Source organism: Mya arenaria, chromosome 4 (genome assembly GCF_026914265.1).
Source record: "Mya arenaria isolate MELC-2E11 chromosome 4, ASM2691426v1".
Classification (NCBI taxonomy): domain Eukaryota; kingdom Metazoa; phylum Mollusca; class Bivalvia; order Myida; family Myidae; genus Mya; species Mya arenaria.
The window spans coordinates 42,061,990-42,072,125 of NC_069125.1; the positions used below are offsets into that span (position 1 = coordinate 42,061,990).

Genomic DNA, 10,136 nt, shown 5'->3' on the forward strand with positions numbered 1-10,136 from the left:
ATAACGGTAATCTTATAACCGAGGACACGTTCGGAAGCTGGCAACGGGGCTCGCGGAGTCCCCGGTCACAAAGCGTGCCCGACGGTCCGATATTTCGATCCGGGCCGGAGGATACAACATAGAACTTATGAAAGCTTTCACGATATGTAGACCTTATGAAAATAGACAAACGAGAACTATAAAGAATACTCAAATTGCCAGTAAATCTGTAACAATCACATGTTTTAATGTCTGAGACTGCCACTGTTGAACTGATCTTTGGCAAATATGACAACTATGTAACCGTATGTGAGACACAGACTGTAAACTCAGGGGGACCATGTCTTAAGCCTGAGTTCAGACTCAAAATTACAAGTCTTCATATTGATTGGGAACTTTGTGGAATACTTTAATTCATTAAATGTAATCAAAATTTGCGAAGGAGTTAAAAACGATCGATATAAATTCACGTGTAAGAAATAAAAACATTGCTCAGTTTAGGAAATAAGGTTCAAGTCAGGAAAATTTCAATTAAGTCGTTTTCAAAAGAACAGCCCCATTTTGCTATATTCGAAAAATGGAAGAGTCAGCTGAAAGACACATACCGCTTGGTTATACAGTAAAATGCACTCCGAAGTTCGCTTAATATAAATGGTGCAGCCAATTCAGTCCTTAAAGGCGCACAATATACAGTCGAACCCCGTTGGTTCGAACTACTACGGACCGTCGAAAATTTCTCGAGCCTCGAAAAAAATTGAGCCAAGCGGGAATGCTAAACTTTAGTATAAAGAAATCGGTCCTTTACATCCATTTCGAACCAACGAGAAATTCAAGAGTTCGAGCCAACGTGGTTCGACTGTATGTTGGTGCATTTTTTTAATTATTTTTACGTATTACCAAGTGCTTTTCTGAACACAAAGCACATATGATGGTTTGGGTTTAAATCATTAAAGTCAAATGAGTTCATGAACATAATAATGCATTAAAATTATATTATTGATTTTGTTTACCCAGTTCACCCATACTGAATATGTTATATTTTCAGATACGGTACTTGGGGTGGTCTACCCACAGCCTACATGTTACAAAAAGGTGAAAATAACATACTATTAGTATTAACATCAATTACGTAGAAAAACTGCAAGTAACTTAATACGCAAATACGGCAATGTACCTGCAACGTTTTTCGAATGCGCTTGGAATCAATATGTCATCATATTGCAATGAGAGCATGATAGTGTTTGGTGTTCATAGTATTTTATTTATTTTGTTGGCATTTGTACTCTGTAATCTGTGATGAATCATTTTTGCACACGATATAGGTTAGTTCTATTTCTATCATTGGTTTTTTATTTCAGGGAGCGTGAACTTAATACAATATTTATTTGAAACAGTATCAGCCAATATTCTTATTGTATACAAACTTCCAAATTCGTAGGTTTGGTCAATGTTACCCAAACGTTAATTGATTGGTCATTTATCCATCATTGCCAACTTTGGAGCTTATCAGGGTAACGACGGTCTATATCGATTTCTCCTCTCAGTGCAATAGTAGCGTTAAGATATGCTAGTTTAGCACTTATTTATCTACTGGACGGAGTGTAAGATTTAGGCAGATAAGAAATACAGAATTTATGAGGGTCATAAATTTGACCCGTCCTTTTATTATAAGTTGCGATAGAAAATTTCAGTTTTGGACGATTTTAGATTTAGCCATAATTAGGTAGAGCTGTTCTATAGGGGAAACGTTAGTTGATAAAGAACTGAAATATTAAATAATCTCTGATCAACTTACTTCATTTACATATTATATTCCGTGTCTTTTTGTTGAAGTCTATAATTGATCGTTTATCAAGACATTTCATTTGGGCCATTTCCACACCTTTATTTTAACAGTTAGGTATTTTTGCTAATAGCAGTGTTAAACAAAATTGGGTGTGAAATTTCGGAAAGGAACCGCTAAAATGAAATATTATCTGCAGATGCTATTATTTAGTACCGGTCTTTAACGATACAAGTTAAAATGTCATTAATGTTGTATTGAAAATAAGACAGGTATATCCTTTTAGTTCATAACCACACGATGATATAATGGCATTTTGACATGTTATGAACACCTAGTGCACTCGTTACTAAAAATACGATGACAAAATTCCATGTAAAACATTTCCTTATGCCTTATTGCCTTATCAAAATAATTATATTTACGCTAAATTTATAAACATGTCTAGTTGAGTGCAGAATGGTTTATCAAAATGTTTACCACTAAGAAATAGAACTTAAAGAAAGCTGCATTCTCACAGATTTACCGTTTTGACAACTTTTGTATTTTTTGTCTTGGAACGAGCAAATGTTTGCTTAAATACCAATCTACAAACCAATGATAAAAGACTGATGACAAACGATTCTAGGACATTTGCCCCCCCCGGATGTTTGCCCCCCCGGATGTTTGCCCCCCTTTTGGACCATCGCGGACATTTGCCCCCCCGCCGTTTTCGAGGGGGCGGACATTTGCCCCCCCGCCGTTTTTGAGGGGGCGGACATTTGCCCCCCCCCCCCGGTTTTATAAGTTTATACCAAGATATTAAAAATATATTAATATATAAAAAAAATGAACATTTTTTTCTTTAACTATTTGTTCAATTTACGTGCAAACTGCCGACCGATTTACACCAGTTTGTATGTTTGTCACTAATTACATATAAATACAGATTACACCGTTCAGGTCACACATGTGACGATGTAGGCTTAGGTAAGACAACAATGTAAATCCTTTTATAATATTTTTATTTCAAATCAGAAGTCATATAGCACATTTATAGCACTCATATATACAAGTATATACAGCAAAAAATACGTTTCTGTTCTCTGAATGGTATGATAAGTAATTCACTAATCAAGATCAAAATAGCACATTCATTTTAGCACATTCATCATGATTATTAAAGTTTTCGCAAAGGTCCGCCCCATCGAAAATGGAGGGGGGGCAAATGTCCGCCCCCTCGAACAGTAGATAGATATGTAAATTATTGTCTTTGAATACCCTTTTTTATTATGTTTCATAGCCCATAAGTATTTCCAAAATTGCCAATGAAACTTGAAACATTAATATTTTATAAGAAAGGTGTTACGTTTTAACTGTCTGTAATAGTGATTGCGATTTAAAATGGGAATAATTTTTTGCTTAATGTATTACTTTCTTTTTTTTACACAAAAACAATATATGACATTTCTTAATTACCAATATAAATGAATAATCAAGTATGATATATAATTTCAATTATATAACAATGATAAAAGGAAAAAAAATCTGAAGTAGTAATGGAATAATTATATTGCTATAAATGACAAATTTCATTGCACATGTCATACCCAGTGTCATAACCTTGCCGATGGATTATTTCTATCCTGCTGTGAATACGGCGCGGGGTGGACCATAAAACCATTATCGTACAGTTGAATACACAATTTCTGGGCATCGATTTTCTACAAATTTTACATAAATGTTCAAAAAGGACCAAAAGATATTTAAAAAATGATTATTTCGAAAAGTGCATTTGAAAGAGAGAAAAAATCTGCATCGTAATCAGCTGGAAGCTAAGCGATCGGATGTCTATAATAACTTTAAATAGCAAAACAATTTTAGCTCCTTCTTATTTCAATGTAACTTTTAATGACCAACAAAACACTTAAAAAGGACCAAAATGTAAAAATCATACAATAAATACAAAACTATCATCTTCAAGGGCAAGAATTATCCTAACATATTTGTAGGAAGTAAGTTGATCTGTTGAAAGACTAAGTCGTGAGAACTGTTTAACTATATTTTCCCTATATAACTCTATCGGCACATTCGCTTCTGCGGATTTCTCCAAAGTTGGCAATGAATTTTTTTAACTATTCAAATCATTTAAATGCACAAGCTAGTCTCCAACAGCACTTACCGGTAGATTCCATGTTGGTTTGGAAAGGGTCATACAAGTAAGAACCTGATTGTGGGGTTTTGGTGTTTTTTTTCCAAATAACTGTGTTACTTTTACCCTTCAAATCCTAGATTTCAAATATGGCGGGCTACATATTTCTCGATGTCTATTTCTTCTTTGTTTAAAAAAAAGCCGAGCGTGAGCCAAGATAATCTATCGACAGCTTATTAAGGTTGTATATTATTTCTATTTAACAGCTTTTTGTGCTTCGGCTTATGATTACGAAACATCTTGCATGTCCAGTACCTCATCCTGTCGAGGAAAATAAATGTCAGCTCATTAATCTTTAATAATACAACCCCATAACCTCCTCGACTGCAATATATACTGATTGTATTGTGCCAATCATCAATCACAGGCTATAAATCTAGGATTTTGCAACGTTTCTTTTGTTACGGACACTACTAGTAATGGTGCTAGACAAGTTCTGAGAATAATCTGATGCCCTTATGAAATTTTCACTTTAATACAATTTTAATTATAGAAATGAGGTATTAAATAACGTGTTTATTCTAAAACGATAATACCTGGTGATTTCAATTAAAAATGCATCAATTATTCTAAATAAAGCGCTTCCTAAAAAGATGTTCCTGAACGACACGGTCAGGCCCCAATTTATCGAAACTTCTTAAGCTAAACAGACTCAAGTTGCTTATTTCAATCAGCCAAAATACATTCTTATGGTGAATTTTCATAAATGAAAAATGGTTTATTGTGATAATCGTAATGATAATTCCTATCTTAAGTGTAAAAACATTTAAAGGAGTATATAAAACGCAAAATATTGAAAGACAAAAATAGTGGGTTTAGCTTAATCCTGTTATAAGAGACTTGAAAAGTTTCGAGAAATTGGGGCCAGGTGATTAATCAGATGTCAAACCCTCCTGCATTTAACTTCAGACGACCCAGACTTCGTCGTGTATAGACAAGTACGCGGCGATGCCAGGACACATGAACTGCAGATTTCCATATAAAGGTGGTCATGTCAGTGTTTCAGGTATGGAAAAGATTTTGTAAAACTTAAAGTTCAAAATTGAATTGTTTATTTTTTAAAAAGCAATCTTTGTTCGTGATATAATTCAGACATGTGCATATCATTTGTGACGCGGTACTGGTGGTGTTGTGTAAGCTTACTTATACTCGCACTCGGCTTACCCACTCGGGGAGTGTTCCGATAAGATTGTTAGTCATTTCATAGTGCACATACAGAATTTAACCTTGGTTAGAGCTCCCATGGGTTCTAGCACTGCTACGCGGGATTCCCATTTAACGTACCTCCCGGAAGACGATTAGTATTTTTAGTGGCGGGAAATCGAACATGCGAGCCCTGGATTGACTGTCAAGTATGACAACTTGAGCACGGATGCGCGGCATGACGCGGTACCACTCAGTACATGTGCTATATAACTGAGATGATTTAATTAGGTGTAAACAGAGTACATATCTTTACCATTTCATTTCATGTTTATTTGAATTTTCCTGGTTGTATAGTAAAGTAACTTTCCGATTGAACAAAAATTTTTTTTTACCAGAGTCATAAACTGCATTGCACTGTCTTGGTTATGTGTTTTAAAGAACAGTTCCAAAAATGCATATATAATTTATGTTCAGTTGATGTTTTGAATCAAATACGTTTATAACTGAAAGGCAATTAATAAATGTTGATGCTAAGCTTTTTAGCTCAACTGAGCAAAACATGCTAAGCCTGAGCTATTGTGATAGGTTTATTGTCTGTCGCCCATCGTCGTCATTCGTCCGCCGTCAATAATTTTATTCAATTAACTTTTACTCCTAAACCGCTGGGACAATTTCAACCAAACTTTACAGAAATGTTTCTTGGTTGGTCCTCCAGTTTCCTTCAATAAGACTTAAGAGTTACATGCACAACTCTGGTTGCAATGTCAACCAAAAGAAAACAATTTTGAAAATATCCATCTCAGAAAACGCTGGACTGATTTCAACATAATTTCACAGAAATGCTCTTAAGGTAACTGAAAATTAAATCTATTTCATCCCGTGTGGATAAACAAACATGGCCGCAAGTGGACGGGCTATCTTTCACTTTACGCCTATATGGAACTCTTTGAAAATCTTCTCCTCAGAATCCTCAGGTTTGATTTAAAAAAAAAAAATCATAGAAATGTTCCTTTGGGAAACTTTATCAAACTCCTTAAACCCATGTTAATTCGTAAAAACATGGCCGCAAGGAGACGGGGCGTCTTTACAATATATGTCCATATGGGAAACTTATTTTTTTCAGAAACTTTTGGCTCGATTTTAAAATAATTTCACAGTAGTGTTTCTAAGGTGTCATTGTGTATTTTCATGCAGTTAGTATGCATAATATGGTCATTTTTTAAAACTCATCCAGGCATGTATGCTAAAAGATGTTAATATTGTTCCCAAGAGATAAGTTTCACAATGGAAATAAACATTACGTTAATTTTGAACAAGAGCTGTCACAGAGACAGCGGGCTCGACTATTCCGCCGCTGTTCAGTGTAAGGATTGAAAAGTTTTGGCAAAACATGCATGGATCACTGTTAGATAAGATTTCGATGCAATTCATGTGGTGAGATATTAACATAAATGTGGGTACATGGAAAATTTCAACCAGAATGTTTAAGTCTAATAATAAAGGGCAATTATTTGCAAAATACAGTTATATATCTTGGTTATTCAATGACATTGAGTGGTTGAATACCATTCTATAAAGTCTCAATGCAATACATCGTGCTGAGAAATTTACCTATGTGTGCTTACACGCAAAACCTTAACCAGAATTTCTATGTCGAATAATAAAGGGCAACTTTTTGCATTAAATGAAACTAGAGCTATCTTACATGGGGACGTTTGATGGTTGAGTATAATTGTATGAGTCTCAATGCAATACATCAAGTAGTTGCTTTGATATTTATATAATGTGTGCTTGCACACAAAACCTTAATCGGAATATCTAAGTCGAATAATAAAGGCCTATCATTTGCATAAAATGCAAAGTCAAGATATCTTACTTGGTTAATTAATTAGGTTGGATGGTTGAGTACCTTGTATCATGTCTCAATGCAATACCTCAAGTAGCTGCTGAGATATTAACCTATGTGTGCTTGCACGCAAATCCTTAACCAAGGTGTGACGCCGACACTTGGGCGAGTAGTATAGCTCTCCATATTCTACGAATAGTCGAGCTAAAATTGATATGAAAATACCATCTGAATGCAGACAGAACATGGAAACAAATAACATAGCAAATGAAAAGTGTTTTGTACAAACGAGTAGTAGAATGTTTTATTTACATATCAAAATCAACGTAAAGTAGTAATACATTCAGTAAATGTCTGTGTTGGAAATATGTATGTGAGCAAACTATGCATGTTTTGATGAGGTTGGCAATAAACACATGTGTAAATGCACATGAAAAATGTATCAGCATTATCAACATATACACTGAAAGAACATGTACAAATGTATGAATGAAACATTTATGTGTTATCAGTGTTTATGCACCATTTTCAATAAAAGTTTCATTATAAAGCAAAAACTGGTACAAAAAATGTGGTCATTGCAGCATTGCTATATTATGATAAATGGCACAGTGTAATTGCAAGCTTGTTTAGTTGTGGAATACGAATGAGTAAGAGATGCTTATGAGTAAGACTGTTTGTCATTATTCAGTAAAATTTACATCGGCTAAATTGGCTGATGAAATAAACACAGCATCCGAAAAGTTTATGGTCAGTTCGTGGTACATCTCGTATTCAAAACAAGTGACAGTTTGTGTGCTCCTCCTCATAATGATTTCCATGACAACAGGGCAATGGTCCATTTAGAACGTCTGAATGTTCTTCGGATAGTGGCTTGAAGGCATGTTACATCACAGCTGAGGACATCAGAGCTGAGTAAATCAATACAATGGTGGCGTTGACTTCCTGAAGGCTTCAGTTTTCTGAAAGTACATGTACCACATACATAGTCATTAATATTTATTGCATGATAGAGGGGGGAACAGACTTCAAAACTTATATAGTTCATCTGCAGGCTATATGCAACACATACTGAAAGTGTGGAAATGATATATTAAACAATAAATGATTGAGACAAATATTAGCACCTGTGGTATTTTCATAAAAAGCAGAAACAGCCATTTCCCTCTAGCTGCAAATCTTTGAAGAGCCATTATTTCCTTATGCATTTGAATAATTTGACCAAGTAAAGTTTTCCTCGTAGCTTACAATGGTGTCTATAAAACAGCACCACAAAATGACCTGCCTACTCTTATAAGTTTTTTTCTAAGCAGAATAAGGTTTTTGCACTTCTTTTGCGCTTAGAGTTTTATATAAACAAGAGGCCCAAAAGGGCTGGGTGGATCTGGCTGGTTTTCGAAAGACACCAAGCTCTTATGGATATGTAGATACTGTACAAGTTTCATCGAGATACAATCAAAACTGAAGGCTGTATCGTGTTAACGAGCAATTGTTTACAGGATTTTTATACTATCAAGGCCCATAATCTAGGCAAGCATGGTCGGATCTGGCTGGTTTTCAAAAGAAACCGAGCTCTAATGGATATGTAGATAGATCTACTAGATACTGTACAGGTTTCATCAAGATACAATCAAAACTGAAGGCTGTATCGTGTAAACATGAATTGTTTACAGACGCACGGACGCACTACGTACAAATTACCATCGCATAAGCTCTTCTGGCCTTTGGCCAGTAGAGCTAAGAATGACATAGAGCCAAACTGAAATGCTTCAACTTGTCAAAATTTTGCTTTTCTTATCCACTTATATACAAAGGTAACAGAATTGTTCAGTTTAACAAAAGAAATTTAGTGATAATGTGTTTATAGACAGTCTAAACACCACTATATGCCAAATTGTTTGCTTCAGGGACAAATGGCGCAACAAAAGAAATGGCAAAAAACACCAAAACTGAAAGATTCATGATAACTGCCAGTGTTTTCATGTATGAGGTGGCTACATGATGTAGAAAATGCAGAGAAAGCATTAATATTCCCATTTTTAATTTAATTTTTTACTTTAAGTATCTGTTTTGAAGGCTAGATTTGGCATTACATTCAGAGTACAGCACTTCACCAATGTCTATAAGTTGCTTATTTACACCTGATTTGCTATAAATCTCACTCTTTTGATCATTTACACACAAACAAGTACTACAGAGTTGACTTACATATTCATTCTTCTGAAATATTGGATTCAGAGCATCTCCTGGATTCAGATTGCAGGACTACCGGTGGGAGGGAAAAGGCGCAGCTAACTGGAGCTTATTGGCACATCATGATCTGCAAGCAAGACACAAAAGCAATGTTTTACACTTTTAAAACTATCTGCCAATACTGTTAAAGTTTGAAAAAGGCATGTAAACACTCATTTGAGGCATACACAACCTTTTATGTGGTCATAAATGTGATAAATATGCAGAAAAGATCATGAACTGAAATATTTTCAGGACAAATTTTATGAAATATATAGTCTCTTGGACATTTTGCTATCAGTTTTTAACAGTTCAAAGGTTATTCTCATCTTATTGAGTACCCAGATGCATTTTGAAAGCATTAAATCCAGACATGCATAGAATTTCTTCTTACTTGGAGACAGTATTCCTTTCTCTGAAATCCTTGCTGAGAGCCGGTATGGAAAACCACATGAGACCACATTTTTACCAGCACTGGTTCTTGTCCTTGAAAATTCCCCTGTGGCTACAACAACCAGGCTGGCTATTGAAATAAAACAATACATTTTGGATTTTTGTTTACATTTTTGCGAAGTCTATAAATGGTCTAAGAACGTTCATAGTCCAGCTGTTTCAAAAGTGATAAAAAAACTATAAGAGACCCCTCCCATACTTAAATACAAACCAAATAATCCTTTGTACTTGCCTTAAAACATGAAAAAAATGTTTAATCAAATGTTCACTTTCGTTTTTCTCTTAGAAAAAACACGTTTTCAGTGAACTCTGACTGGACCCCAGATTATTTCATCATCAAAATAACTATATATAGCCACATGGTTCTCCGCAAATGTTGATATATGTGTTTTAAAGGCTGTATAAAACCGGTACCAGCATTGGGTCGCCTTCCGTGAAAAATTAATATTCATGAGATTCATAAGGGGAGATTACTACAATCGACATGGCATCGCTACAGCACATTC

General features: G+C 34.9%; 1 long non-coding RNA gene across 1 annotated transcript; it reads right to left on the reverse strand.

Moving 5' to 3' along the window:
* Window positions 1-7,252: 7,252 nt before the first annotated feature.
* On the reverse strand, window positions 7,253-9,700 carry LOC128233045 (uncharacterized). Its single transcript, XR_008260602.1, has 3 exons — window positions 9,572-9,700; window positions 9,154-9,265; window positions 7,253-7,907 (listed from the first exon to the last, which is right to left on the reverse strand). It is a non-coding gene; the product is annotated as an uncharacterized LOC128233045 (long non-coding RNA).
* Between the last annotated feature and the right edge of the window lie 436 nt (window positions 9,701-10,136).